At 46.6% G+C, this 15,147-nt stretch overlaps 1 protein-coding gene across 1 annotated transcript in view; it reads left to right on the forward strand.

Moving 5' to 3' along the window:
- Positions 1-15,147, forward strand: part of LOC142566359 (neuropeptide F receptor-like) — a 338,465-nt gene that overhangs the window by 285,051 nt on the left and 38,267 nt on the right. Inside the window, exon 4 of the mRNA XM_075677302.1 lies at positions 763-805. The gene's annotated coding sequence lies outside the window, so the exon portion shown is untranslated. The remainder of the gene's footprint in view (positions 1-762; positions 806-15,147) is intronic.

Consider the following 15,147-nt stretch of genomic DNA (forward strand, 5'->3'; position numbering starts at 1 on the left):
CACTGTGGAGTCGTCGCACTGGGGCTTAGGGTTCTGTTCTCGGGGTGAAATAGAAAATACATGCCTAACCGTAGCCTCCGCGATAGCGCGTGCATCGCCGAGACAAAATTGCGCAAGAGAACATTGCGCAAACCCGTATTAGTAAATTACATTTCTGTGATAGTGAAACGTCACTCCTACGTTGAGGGGATCCCTGGTAAGGGAGGGGAGAGGCAGGGGAGGGGAGGGGGCAGAAAGGACGAAAAAACGAGGCGCAGGTAGCAGTGTTGCCCTAAAGTTTGTGAACTGGCTCACTGGGACGTTCTGGATTTTGACAGCATCATATCGGGTCTAGCCGATTGTTTATCCCCAAATAAAGACTATATTGCATATAGAAGTGAAATGTGCGACGTCACGCTGATAAATGGGCGCTGATATTTAGGAGGGATGTTCAAATGTGAGATTGGGCTTCATTTTCCGCAGTAAGAATCAAGGTTTTATCGTGAAATGTATTTTTTTTAAATTTAAGCAATACTTTACCACTAAAAACGACGTGGTGTCGCTCTGCAGTGTCTCCTCTGAAAAGTGTACGCTGATAATTTGTGCCCAGTCGGTCGGTCGATGGGTTCGTCGGTCGATTGGTTGGATAACGGCTCTAATTAAGGGCAGCATGTGTCAGAGTTGATGGCGATCACGAAACGCAACGGAACATAATTGCAGAATATTAGCCCTGTATATCATTCTACACAAGGCTGATTATGTCTTTCTTTTCTTTTTTGGCAGCAGAGAGTCACGCTGCTGAAGATTGCTTGTACGACGACAATCGGTAAGTGATCACGCACCCGCTTTACCCGGCTCAACCCACCAATTGATCTCACATTTTTGTTTTATTGGGTTGTTTTTCTCTCGATAAACATGACTATCATATGGAAAAAAATTTGTTGAATTTGGCAATATGTAAATAGTTATCGGGTAGCAGTATCAGTCATCTGTTGCTTGAACTGTGCCCGTACTGAAAACTTGCCTTGCTCTTTCCCGTTGCGACTTAAAACCGTCTTTGCTATCTTGCGTCTCGTAGCAATGGACACTACGACCGATATTCACCTGAGTAAAAGAGAGTAGTTAACCGCACTCTGCGGTACATATCGCTCCTGTGCATCTAGATAAAACTTGTCACAATGGAAAACATCTAGACAGCCACTTGCACACGTGGCAAATCCAAGAACGGTATCAAGCGAGCCATCCATGCGCGCCATTTTTCCAGCGACGTATACAGAGCTCGGAGCTCTTAAGAGCAGCGAACGACTAGCCGATCAACGACGCCTGCACAGCATCGTGATAAACACCAGCCGTTATCGGCCTGATTACTCCCATGTGCACCGCGAATCAAGCGGCTCTAATGGCCGCTGCGTTTTTAATCTTATCTGGGAAAATATAAACCAGTTGACCTTGTTGACATTGTCGTAGCAGACGCACAGTATGGAGGAGTTAATTAATAAACGGAGCCTATGTTCCCGTTTCCGCGGTTTAGTGCCTCAGAACGATGTGCGCATGATCACTTGGTGGCCGTCTGCTGCTTACCGGGTTGCCGGTGGTTATGTCCATCGAATACGTCTGGACTACTTTACCGAAGCGTGCCGCCTTCTTGGGCTGTTTATGCTGCTGTTCTGTATTAACCAAATGCACGTTGCTGTATAGTCGCTTCTATATGCATAAAAATGCGTGATGGGACGGGTGTGTTCTGAGAATGTTTTCCAAAATTCCGAGAAATTTCTTAGAAGTTCCGAGAAATTTAGGCCAAGATGGTGGCACCACGTGAATAGAAAATGAAATCGACTATGCACGCGGTTTCACGCAACTCGAGCCAAACTTTACAAAATATGCAAATGCTACGTAGTTGGACAAAAACAAGGTTGCCCGTCGCTTGGAGATGCCCGGGTCATTCTTTGCATACCACCTAATTAGATAACTAGTCTTATAAATTATTCAGCTTCTCAAGTATTACAATCAGATTAAAAATGTCAATGAGAAAATTGTAGAGCAACATGATATACTTCCGATACAGCTTTCTGTTCCTCCATACGTGCTGTTTTTCCGAGCGTGAAAGAAGCGCGCGACTGGCCGCTCGAGGTACTTTGCGTGTATTCGCAGGCTTCTTTCACGCTCGGTACACGTTCAAGAAGCCCAGGTGATCGAAATTAATTCGAAGTCCCCCAATATACGGCGCGCCTCATAATCAGAACTTTTTTTTTGGCACGTAAAATGCCATAATTTGACTGTTCCTTTTTAAATCGTCTATATTGTGCATGCAAACATGAGGTACTCGCCGACCGCATAACGGGCAGCTCGGTCTCTCTCTCTTGTCTTACTTAGCAATGAGTGTGGTCGCATCTCGAAAAGAAAATTGGTTCTTGATTGTAAGCGTGGAAGGCTACTGGCGTTATACGGGATACAGCCGAACATGCACAGTTCACGGTATGAATTCAAGTGCACCGCTCTGGTGAAACAACCGTTTGTATAGACTACAACTTAGCACAGACTGTGCTAACGGTATGCATTCGGGTGGCTGCTTTCGAGCCCTCTGGCTGCGCGCTTTATCTTCGACTGGTGTAAAATGTACTTAAGTATGTGAAGTTAAGAAGCGAACAACCTGATGACTGCAGCCAATGGCTCATGGACGATACATTTCGTAAATCGCAGTTGCAGTATCTGCACGAAATGGGCCTCCATGTTTATATATAATTTTATTCCCACATTAAGTCGCGTGTCAACCCAGCCCCCTAGCCCCTTCAAAAAAAAAAAAAGATCCAGTGATCGGAACACATTGAGCTCGTTCATTCCGAGCGGCGCGCTTCAACTTCAACGCGCTCTCACCTTCGTGGTGGGGAGCCGAGAGCGCGACCGAGATCGTAGTTCCGGTCCCGAGGCTGCGTTTGCGTGTGCACGCTTTGCGCCTACATCATGTTTGTTTAGAACAGCAGAAGCGCTGACGCGTTTCCGCTTCCCGTCTCTGATTGATCTGTCTAGAAGCCGACCATTCGGCTCGGACAGGCTTATACCGGCGACTCGCTCCAGCGGGCTCCGCCTCGTTGCAATCCGTGTTGTATACAGCACGGCAGCAACTACTCGAATGTGTATTCGGCTACGAGCACAGGTTTTGCAGACGGGAGCCAAGTATACTCTGTAGGGTGGGCCTGCCATTTATTATTTGCGAGTTTATACTGTTGAACTCAAAGAACACTACCTTTCAAACGGGAAAGAAAAACTGTTCACCATAAGACGCTGTTTGCAAGGATGTGTACCCTGTATATGGTGTTAATACCATAAGGGAATGTGCATAGTCACCAGGAAAATGGTCACATGGGGCACGATCGGAGTTTTTTGTTCGATACGCGTTCTGTTCGGTTGCTGCAACGTCACAAAGCGGCACTATGCAATATTGCTGAGAACGGGGCGGAGAGGGCAGCTAATCGGAAAGCCGTGAACTCCCCGGAAGTTTACTTCCTTCGTTTGTCGTCTGCTTGCGGACAGTATACTACAAAACGAAATGTTTCTCGTCTTCCAAATGAATGAAATCTTTATCGAAAAATGATTTTTTTTTCTTCTCAAGCTGAAACACGTTTTCAAATAGTAGTAGGTGTGACTACTACAATTTATCACTATTAATTTCTCTGCGTCGTCCCTAGGTGGTGTCGCGCACAGCGAGAAAAAAAACTAGAAAAAGAAACGAAGGGAACAGTGGCGCACTTTTCAAGAGGCAGCAACAACATTCCAGTGGCTCGCTGGCACCCGGTCAAGGGGTCGATTTCGCTGTACAATAAACGCACCATTTGTTTCAAGAAACAAAAGCGACGCGGGAATTCGCTTTCTGCCATTTCTTCAAACGCGCTTCGCAGCTCCACTCGCTCTTCTTCCTCGTCAAGCAACGCCAGCGCAGCAACCGAAGTTCCCAACGCAAGCGCCATTTTCTCGAATTAAACTATGGATTGGATGCAAACGTGCCATTCCAAAGCCGAAGCCGCCGGTTGGATCCAATTCAATGCCCCAGACGCGCCATGCGAAGCCGGCTTCGTAACGAGCGTATGATTGCTCCAAACGTCCCAACTCCCGTCGGGTTCGGCGCCTAGCAGAGCGTGCTCGGTTGCACGATGATTGACAGGAGCACGTCGTCATTTCATTTTGACGTCACCAAAAACGTGGCTGCGCCCGCGGCTGGCGACGTCGGCGCGGAGTAGGCCGATCTCGCGCGCCGTTAACCGAACGAAAGCGCCGAACAACCATCTCCAATCGCACCCGTGGAGCTGCTAGAGGGTTAGAAGTGCTTGAAGAGAATTCAGGAACATTTAAAATTTTGTAAATCTGATTATTGCAGTTGTTTCTGTGTACGCGAGGCATCTACATAGTGAAACCCATCTAGGGAAACAGCGTCGCTCGCTGTATCGTTTCTGAATACTTGAGACAAACGGGTACACGCCTCACCGACCTAAAAGAGACTAATCGACACTTGCGCTTCGCCAGGTCGGACTATGGCCACACACGTCACAAGTGCAAAAAGCGATTGGTGCACTAGTGCAGTACTTCAAGTGCACCGACCTAACATGCCGTTCAAAGTCCTACTGTGCATCCTCCTGCGTGCACTCAGTGATCACTAGCTGTCCCTCTTTCTATTCTCCCTTTCCCTTAGCCCCAGTGTAGGGTATCAAACCGGACGCTGGCATGATTGACCTCACTGCTTTTCCTCCTCCTCCTCCTCCTCCTCCTCCTCTCTCTCTCTCTCTCTCTCTCTCTCTCTCTCACCGTTCGTCGTGCTTTCTATACTGTCACCGACAATTCGAGAGATGCAATTGTTGCAAGTACCAGCAAGGACGTCCTTTCACGTTAACCATAGTCATTCCGTCGTAAGGGGCCACATACTAGCTCTGAATTCTTTCTCTCTTCGTGCAGTATCACAATGAAACGCCCTGTTCGATGCCAGAGTTTCATGCTCTGATCGCAAAGCATGTTGTAGCGTACTGAATCATGAACATTAATAGAAAAGACATGGGAAAGAACGCAATAAAGTTAGAGAGGCTAGAAAGAGATGATACGACCTGTGAATAATAAATGCCTTTTCTTACTACGTCGTACAAAAAATGACTTTAACTACAAGCGATTTCCCACATGACGTGAGGTGACCAAACTCCGACAATAACAAGAAAGAAAGAAAGAAAGAAAGAAATTAGAGAAGGTAGGCTTAGGAATGTGCCCTTGTTACCGCATCACCATGGCGCAGCCTAATCACTCACATTATTACACGTTCTAAGCATGGCTGAGATACGCGATTTCTTTCTTTCTTTTTTTTTTTGTTGATGACGTGCTGATTCGTCTGCTCTTTTCAAAAGTTATTTGCTTCAAGCACCAAGCGCGCTTAAGAGTCGTTAAAGCGCCTGAGCAAAGTACATTTTACAAAGTCACGTGGGCACCCGCAATTTTTGCAATCAACTGATCATCGCACTTCCGCTCTTGCTTCGCACGTTGTATGCGTGCTCAATCAGCCATGCGTTGGGGCACCCCCCGGTCTATCGTGCTTAAAAGCGACCTCACGACAAAGGCACCTACTGAGCACTACCCAATCGCACTGCTGCAGGGGCCTTGAGCCTCTTTCGCAAACGTCCAAACCTGTGAGAAATCTACTTCAACGCCCACTTTCTCGTCCTTGTCTCTGTACACGATTGATGCACTGTTTCCCATGCCTGCAACGATGAACCGTATGGATGGATGGATGTTATGAGCGTCCATTTTGGAACGGGGCAGTGGGTTGCGCCACTAAGCTCTTGCTATTATACTGCCTAATGTCCTACCTAGGTTAAAACAAGAAAAAAGAAAACACTATGAACTCCCGCAATCAAATTTCCTGACACTCTATTGCGAACTTTGCTTTTGTGCGTCTCCGTTTTTTTTGTCGTTTCCCTACTTTTCTTCCACCAATCTTCCAATAGCCCCTTACTAATCTCTATTGTGGACATGTTTACTTTTCCCCTGCTCTCGCTGAACCCAAGGGCTTCAAGGAGGCCAGTGGTGCCTAAATCGAGCGCTGGGCAGACGTCTTCACATTATAATGAAACATGCTCCGTCGTTTCCCTATCTTTACCGCAGCAAGCACATGCTTCTTCTTCCTTCTTATATCTCGCTTTATATGTGCGTGTTCCAAGGCGCCCCGATCTCGCTTCGAAAAGTAATGAGCTTTCCCTTGATTTATTATAAATTGTTTCCTTCCTAATTTCGCATTTTCCTCTCAAGTAGTTACTCATGGCAGGTTTCTTTTCCATTGCCGCCACCCATGAGATTATTTCAGCCTCTCTGACTTTCCGTTTGACGTTCTTTGCTGCTGTATTGCTCATCCTAAAGGTCGCATACTTGGTGGTAAGCTTCTTCGTTCTTTTCCTCCACTGTGAATCAATGTTTTTCCTGTGCAGATACCTCAACACTCTCCCAGCCCATTTACTTTCTTCCATATTCCTGAGTCGTTATTCATGATCAATTATACTGCGAGCTTCCCTCACTTCAAAACTAGTCCATCCCATATCACCCTGCGCAGCTTTATTTGTAGTCTTCCCGTGAGCGCCCAGTGTGAGGCGTCCCACTGACCTTTGGTTCCCATCGAGTCCTGCTTGTATCCCTGATTTCAAGCACAACCGACTAACCCAAAGTCGCGCCCTCTGCAGTTGCACTGAAGAAAAATTCATCGAATATAAACTTCCATTGTACTACACACATCAAATGTCGTAAATGAAGCATTTTCTGGCTTGCTTCCGTAATTTATTACACTGGTAAATATCACGTAAATGTTTATAATATGTTCATTATTTAATTCTGTCTATTTTATTTTACTTGCAGTTCCTTGAACATATGAACGTCATCTTGGTCGTCGTTTTTATATTTCCTTGGTCGTCTTATTTCACTAATGCTGCCACTACCCATCTGTTTGTAAGAAATGTGCCCTGAAGGAAAGATGCAGTCACGCTACTGCTTCAAGAGGCGCGCACGCGCTGGCAATGTGGTACCGCAGGTCCATCGCCAGGCACTCACCGACCTGTCTTTCCTAAACGTGTGCCCCAAAGAAAAAGAAGCAAAAGAGGGTGTGGTGGACCAGACAAAATAAGAGTTCCTGAGCGGCAGCCTTTTACCCGAAGTGCCTCGTGGATATTGTATGAAGGTGCCTGTAATGCAAGCGTTATTGCATTTATGCGCCCTATTTCTACGAATGGCCTCCGCCAGGCAGTTTTCTTTTACTGCCTTTAAAATAGCGGTGATTTCTTGCTCAGCACTGAGTTGGCCGAACTCTTATTGAAAAATAAAAACAACAAATTTGAACTTGACCTCAATACTAAAGCCAATTTTGGTATACGTTCCCTGTCACCAGGAGCGGGACTCGCGTCACCATGCTTTGGACCTTCATCGCCAGAGCGCACACTCCTGGGAATCAACTTCTATCTCTCTCTCTCTTTCTCTTTTTTTTAAATCCTAAGTCAGTGATCGATTCTTGCCTAGCGCATATTTTATGCCTGGCTTCAGGAGTCATCACTGCGTTCCAGGAAACGGACTCTAGCCTCTTTACTGGAACGTTCGCGAAGCAAAAAGCTGTCGTGCGCACAGCCACAGAGACAAATAATGAAATCCCCAAAAGAAAAGAAAAAACGGCTTAAAAGAGTAAAATCGCGCGGATAGTAAGCGAACGAACGAAACGACAAGCCCTGCGCTTGACCCCACCCGTGAGTTGGCGAAGTGAGGAAAAGTAATAGCACAGAAGGCCGCAGACTGAGAACGGCCTCGCAGGCAGACGGAACGCGGAAGTGTAAAACCAGAAAGCATAGCCGTTCTAACGAGAACGCTCGCAGCTGATGCGACGCCAGCCGGTCTTCTTTTGTGGGTTTCCGGGTACGAGGAAAAGCTTTCTGGGCATTAGCGTCGAGCGCTGCATGGCGCTCCTGTGAGAACAGAGTGGCGTTGCCGTTTCCAGTGCGCAACGTCCGAGAGCGAGCTAGGGCGGACAGGCTCCACTGGCGGGAAGCTAAGAGCCACGCGCATATGCGTATACCTCGTCTCTAAGTGGGGAACGGCTCTCCCCTCTTCAGTCCGGTGCACAGAATCTTGGGCGATGGCGCGGTTACCCAGTGCGTATGTCGACGGAGGGGCACGGCTCGCCGGAGCAAAAATGCCGTCCGTGTCAGCTTTTCTAGGGCGCGCGAGTACACGAAGGTCCTTTCCAGTACCATCCGTACACGCACACTGCTGCTGCTGATGCTCGTTCGTTGCAGCGCATATACGCGGAATGTCGTTTTCCCCAGTGCGATGATTTCTGCGCACTCATGTACCTAGTGCTGCACTGATCAGCTGTGCGCGATCAGACAGAGCTCTCAATGGTGCGTCCTGTCTGCGTTTTTTTTTTTTTTTTTGCTAAGTGCGTGCGCAGAAGTTCTAGTAGTTGAAGAATGGTTTTTGTGCCAATGCAACGGCATCCTTTTTTGGCGTGCGTTTGCCGCCATCAACGCACGTTTGTTCTTGTGCACGTACACGGCGCTCTTCGACTCGTGCGAGTCATTTTTTTCATCCCCGCCTCGACGGGCAATCTCTATATAGGGTGCACGCCGACGGCAGTCGCGGCAAATGTAGGTCAACTCGCAGGAGAATAAGCCGCTCTCACCTTCGAGACGGCGCCGAGGATGCGTCTGATTGTGGGCGAGAGTGTTTTCGCTAAGGCGGCCGAGCCATGCGAACGGAGTTGCCTGAATCGCCTGCCTTATTTGAATACTGCGTCACCGTTATCTGCATGCTCGTCGGTCTTATTTGAATGCGGCGCGGTGTGGAGAAAGATTGTCAGAACGGCTTCACGAAAGATCTTCCTTTTTTGCGTCCTGGTGGCGCCACGCGTGCTGCAATGGTGGAGGACATTAAGATTACAAATGCGCCGCGCACGTCGGAGACGAAAGGAGCGCGTCAAAGCGGCTCTAGATTTCGGCGCGCGCAAGAGTGAACGAAGTGGGCGAGCATTCGGTCCCGTAACAGATTTAGGCGCAAGCTGCTGGCGCCGCGCACTGGGGGCCACCGTGGGGAGCCTGCATCTCACAACGAAGAAAAAGATAGCAGAGCGCGTTCCTACAGCAGCGTGACGTCAGTGACAGCGTGCCAACTTCGCGCCAGTGTCTGCCTCACTCCGCGGTTCCCACGTCCCATGCAATTTCCTGATGTCTGCCGTTGTTCGCCGCTTTCGCACCCAGCGGGCTAGCGGAGCGTTGCCATGACACGACCAGTCTCATTGCTTCGCGTAGTCTCCATGCGTCGTGAAAATCTGGTGCAGTTTGCCTTCTTCAGTATGGACGTATGTACTTACGCTTTGTCGTATAAGGACTTACTTTCTTTTTTGTTTTTATGACGACCATATCGTGACGCATACTGTAGAAGGATCGACATTTGGGCGAGTTGGTACTGGTTCAACATCTTGAAGGGGCAGCGCGAAAAAACGACGACAGAAGGCAGGAACACACAGGACAGCGCTGAACTCACAACTAACTTTATTCGAAGGCATACATACATTTAAGTACACAACCCATAGCCACGTGCTCTCCCATCCATGGCGTCATATCAGTGCGCAGGCAAAAAACAAAAAACACGCGAAACTATTTAATCTAATACTACGTTATGGAGCTGCTTAAAAATTCAAATTCACTATCATGCAAATTTATCGATGGCATGCTTACACAGCGCGACCCTTTTTTTCTGATATAGAAGGCCTCAATAATCTCCCTCGTAATCTGATTTTTGTGCGTGAAAAGTATTGTAGTGTCTTTATATATTGGAGTGCACCCATGCTCAGAGCAATGCCGCGCGACATGCGAGTAGGCATTACCCGTTAGTGAGCGCCTATGTTCAGACAATCTAATATTAAGGCAACGACCTGTTTGACCGATATATGCGTGACCGCAGGAAAATGGAAGTTCGTACACAACTCCCATTCTACAGCGCACAAACGGGGACAAATGCTTAACAGTACAGCCTTTCCCAGCATGAGTGGAGGCAGCCTGGGCCAATTTCCTATCGATCTTACCACAAATTTTGATCAACTTGTTAGGGGCAGAAAAAACAACCTTTATATCAAATCTGCCTGCTACATTCCTGAGATTATGGGATAGTTTATGCACATATGGAATTACAACCAGTTTTTTCTTCTTGTCAGCAGGCTCTGGATTATTTATTCTTGAGGGGGCTCCTAATTTCACACGTTTAACCAGTTTCTGTACTGTCATGCGGATAGCATCCTCTCGAAAACCTGCCGCTCTCAAACGCTCCAGTTGTGTTAAGAAACTCTTAGACGTCTTGTGAAAACACGATTTCGAAAGTGCGGAAAATAAAACCGAAAACGCAATGCCGTTTTTTACAACCTTGGAATGTGCGGAGTGAAAATTTAAAATTGGTTTTTCTGACCTTGGGCAATACATCCAGCACACATGCGTATCAGTTAAGTTGAGCCTCGTATCTAAAAATTGTAATTCGTTCTTATCCGGCACTTCATGTGTGAAAACTAGTCCTGAGCCACATTTGTGGAATATTTGAAGTACATTATGAATCATTTGTTGGAGATTAGTACTCTTCACAAAGATGAGAAAATCATCAACATATCTTAACACTTTCAATGTTCGGTCATCTAGGTTACTTTCTATATTTCTGTCTACGCTACCTAGGAAAATGTTAGTTAGTACCGGTGCAACCTTGGAGCCAATGCAAATGCCAGATTTTTGTCGGTATAAATTTCCTTTCCATTCAACGACGGTTGAAGCTAAATAAAAAGAGAGAATCTCGAGAAAACTGCTGACAGATACACCACAGCTGCTAGAAAATTTAAGCTCGTCATTGTCCTCGGTGATACAAAGTTTAACGCTTATCATTAGTTCGTCATGTGGAATGTTATAGTACAGGTCTTGAACATCGATGCTGAAAATATTACAATTACCAGGATTAGATTGAATGAGGAAGCTGATAAGATCATCCGAGTTTTTCACCACAAAAGGATCTCTGATCACCAATGATTGCAAATGCCTTTGTAAGTATCCTGAGACCACCCGCTGCCAAGTATCCTTTTCCGTAACTATTGCTCGAAATGGAATGTCCGGTTTGTGGGTCTTTGCTGCGAAGAATATGTCCAAATTAAGATTTTTAGCCTTTTTTACAGATGAAGCTAGTTGCTCTAGGTTGTGGTTGTGCAGCAGCGACAGTGCGCGCTCCTTAACTTCAGCGGGCTTCAGATCTATTGCTCTGAAATTGTTTTCTATTGCATCTCGCGCTTTTTTGCAGAAAATATTCTCTGGCACTACAACAAAAAAGCCTTCCTTATCAGAGGTCAAAATATGAAGGTTTCTACTCACAGCATAATCTACACAATTGTTTACAGTCTTATTTTTCGAGCGCCTCGCTCCTGATCGTCCCAGCGCTTCCACACACTCTGCTATGAAGCGTGGTCTTTCTTCGTCGGTCCCCCGGTGGGTGACTGTCCTAGCCATAGTGACCTTCCCATAGTGACCTGTCCTAGCCATAGTGAACCCTTGGTCTCGGCCCGAAATTCGCCCTCGAGCCAAGCTTCACCCCGGCGGAGAAGGTCACTATGGCTAGGACAGTCACCCACCGGGGGACCGACGAAGAAAGACCACGCTTCATAGCAGAGTGTGTGGAAGCGCTGGGACGATCAGGAGCGAGGCGCTCGAAAAATAAGACTGTAAACAATTGTGTAGATTATGCTGTGAGTAGAAACCTTCATATTTTGACCTCTGATAAGGAAGGCTTTTTTGTTGTAGTGCCAGAGAATATTTTCTGCAAAAAAGCGCGAGATGCAATAGAAAACAATTTCAGAGCAATAGATCTGAAGCCCGCTGAAGTTAAGGAGCGCGCACTGTCGCTGCTGCACAACCACAACCTAGAGCAACTAGCTTCATCTGTAAAAAAGGCTAAAAATCTTAATTTGGACATATTCTTCGCAGCAAAGACCCACAAACCGGACATTCCATTTCGAGCAATAGTTACGGAAAAGGATACTTGGCAGCGGGTGGTCTCGGGATACTTACAAAGGCATTTGCAATCATTGGTGATCAGAGATCCTTTTGTGGTGAAAAACTCGGATGATCTTATCAGCTTCCTCATTCAATCTAATCCTGGTAATTGTAATATTTTCAGCATCGATGTTCAAGACCTGTACTATAACATTCCACATGACGAACTAATGATAAGCGTTAAACTTTGTATCACCGAGGACAATGACGAGCTTAAATTTTCTAGCAGCTGTGGTGTATCTGTCAGCAGTTTTCTCGAGATTCTCTCTTTTTATTTAGCTTCAACCGTCGTTGAATGGAAAGGAAATTTATACCGACAAAAATCTGGCATTTGCATTGGCTCCAAGGTTGCACCGGTACTAACTAACATTTTCCTAGGTAGCGTAGACAGAAATATAGAAAGTAACCTAGATGACCGAACATTGAAAGTGTTAAGATATGTTGATGATTTTCTCATCTTTGTGAAGAGTACTAATCTCCAACAAATGATTCATAATGTACTTCAAATATTCCACAAATGTGGCTCAGGACTAGTTTTCACACATGAAGTGCCGGATAAGAACGAATTACAATTTTTAGATACGAGGCTCAACTTAACTGATACGCATGTGTGCTGGATGTATTGCCCAAGGTCAGAAAAACCAATTTTAAATTTTCACTCCGCACATTCCAAGGTTGTAAAAAACGGCATTGCGTTTTCGGTTTTATTTTCCGCACTTTCGAAATCGTGTTTTCACAAGACGTCTAAGAGTTTCTTAACACAACTGGAGCGTTTGAGAGCGGCAGGTTTTCGAGAGGATGCTATCCGCATGACAGTACAGAAACTGGTTAAACGTGTGAAATTAGGAGCCCCCTCAAGAATAAATAATCCAGAGCCTGCTGACAAGAAGAAAAAACTGGTTGTAATTCCATATGTGCATAAACTATCCCATAATCTCAGGAATGTAGCAGGCAGATTTGATATAAAGGTTGTTTTTTCTGCCCCTAACAAGTTGATCAAAATTTGTGGTAAGATCGATAGGAAATTGGCCCAGGCTGCCTCCACTCATGCTGGGAAAGGCTGTACTGTTAAGCATTTGTCCCCGTTTGTGCGCTGTAGAATGGGAGTTGTGTACGAACTTCCATTTTCCTGCGGTCACGCATATATCGGTCAAACAGGTCGTTGCCTTAATATTAGATTGTCTGAACATAGGCGCTCACTAACGGGTAATGCCTACTCGCATGTCGCGCGGCATTGCTCTGAGCATGGGTGCACTCCAATATATAAAGACACTACAATACTTTTCACGCACAAAAATCAGATTACGAGGGAGATTATTGAGGCCTTCTATATCAGAAAAAAAGGGTCGCGCTGTGTAAGCATGCCATCGATAAATTTGCATGATAGTGAATTTGAATTTTTAAGCAGCTCCATAACGTAGTATTAGATTAAATAGTTTCGCGTGTTTTTTGTTTTTTGCCTGCGCACTGATATGACGCCATGGATGGGAGAGCACGTGGCTATGGGTTGTGTACTTAAATGTATGTATGCCTTCGAATAAAGTTAGTTGTGAGTTCAGCGCTGTCCTGTGTGTTCCTGCCTTCTGTCGTCGTTTTTTCGCGCTGCCCCTTCAAGATATCGTGACGCCATTCGTTTAGCCCCTTTTTCTCGACAAACTAAGACAGGAGCAGCGGAGTAACGAGCTTTTCCAGGTCTTTCGAAACTCCCTTGTTCTTAAATTAGACCCGCAGTGTTCCTTTGGACCTGGTTTTGGACTATAGTTTCAGTACAAATGTGAGAGCATGCAATGATGCGATTACATTATAAACGCAGGTATCTTACTTTATCTTCCTGATCACTTCAACCGGTTCAACATTACGTGTTGTGGCGGTATGAGGAAAACAAGTCGCAGTTGCACTTCTCCCGCAGGTATTGGATTCTTTGCTGGCGATTGCCACGACATTCGTTCCTGGTGCTATCCCCAAAGCGTCAAGAACTATATGTATGATTACTCTAAACCTATGACGGTACTGATGAGTTCGCGGCTCAGTCAGCCAGAGGACGGGGAGGCCGGGGTTCTACTTCCGGCTGAATCAGTATAATGCACGTAAAGTTTGCTATCAGCTGTTACGAGACAGCCAATAATGAATGATCTGTGGCGAGACCGCGTTATGGACAATTCTTTTCTAAATTAGCTGTAGACAATCCGGGTCTTTTATGCACAATCTGTCACTGACGTCTAAGCGCCGTCGATGATAGGCCATCATCGCAGTGGTTATCACGGCGATCGCTATCATGAGTGGCGAGTGCTCACGGCCGATGAGAAAATGCTCTTACGTTGGAGAACTTTTGTGAATACTGGCCTTGCTCACCCATTCGCGCCATATATTTTGTCTTGAGCATGGTGAACAGCGCACACGTCGGCAGTGAGACAGCGAGAAGTGATCTGCGAAAGGCAGGAAGGTTAACGAGGCTGAGTCCGGTTGGCAACCCTTCACTGGAAGAAGTGGGGTAAGGGAACTAAAAGAGGAATAGAAAAAGAGAGGAAACCTTCGTCGTCGTGTCACTCACAAGCGACTATATGGATTGGCGGATCTCGCGAAACGCAGCAGTGGTTTACTGGCTTTGTATTGCTGCAGACGCATATAAGTCACGGTCCCAGGATCTTCTGTTGTGTAAAAGGCGTGTGTCCCCTAATTTCACATGAAGTGGTTCAAAGGACAAGCATGTGACGGGAAAAACAGCCATGCAAACAGGTCAGATGCCCTGACTAAATATACTGATTTTTATTCAGAGCCCCACACTACACTAAACGATAAGTGTGCAGGCGCGAAAGCCCAGCGCCATCTAAAGCGAGTTGTACGAGTGAGAAATGTCGCGTTGTCTTTGGGCACTTCCGTCCCCATTTTACAAACACGCGGCGCGTGGACTGGTGTCCCATTATGGGGCCTGGCATGCAGGGAAGCGAGGCGTCAGTCGTGCTTTCACGCAAGCTGCGCGGGCCGCTCCCGCACGCGCGCACGCTTGGCGGGGCGCGGGCCTCCGGACGCCGGTGCGGGCCAGCTATCGCCTTTCACGCGCGCAGTCAATGCGCACATGAATTAATATCCA

Source organism: Dermacentor variabilis, unplaced genomic scaffold (assembly GCF_050947875.1).
Source record: "Dermacentor variabilis isolate Ectoservices unplaced genomic scaffold, ASM5094787v1 scaffold_12, whole genome shotgun sequence".
NCBI classification, from domain to species: Eukaryota; Metazoa; Arthropoda; class Arachnida; order Ixodida; family Ixodidae; genus Dermacentor; species Dermacentor variabilis.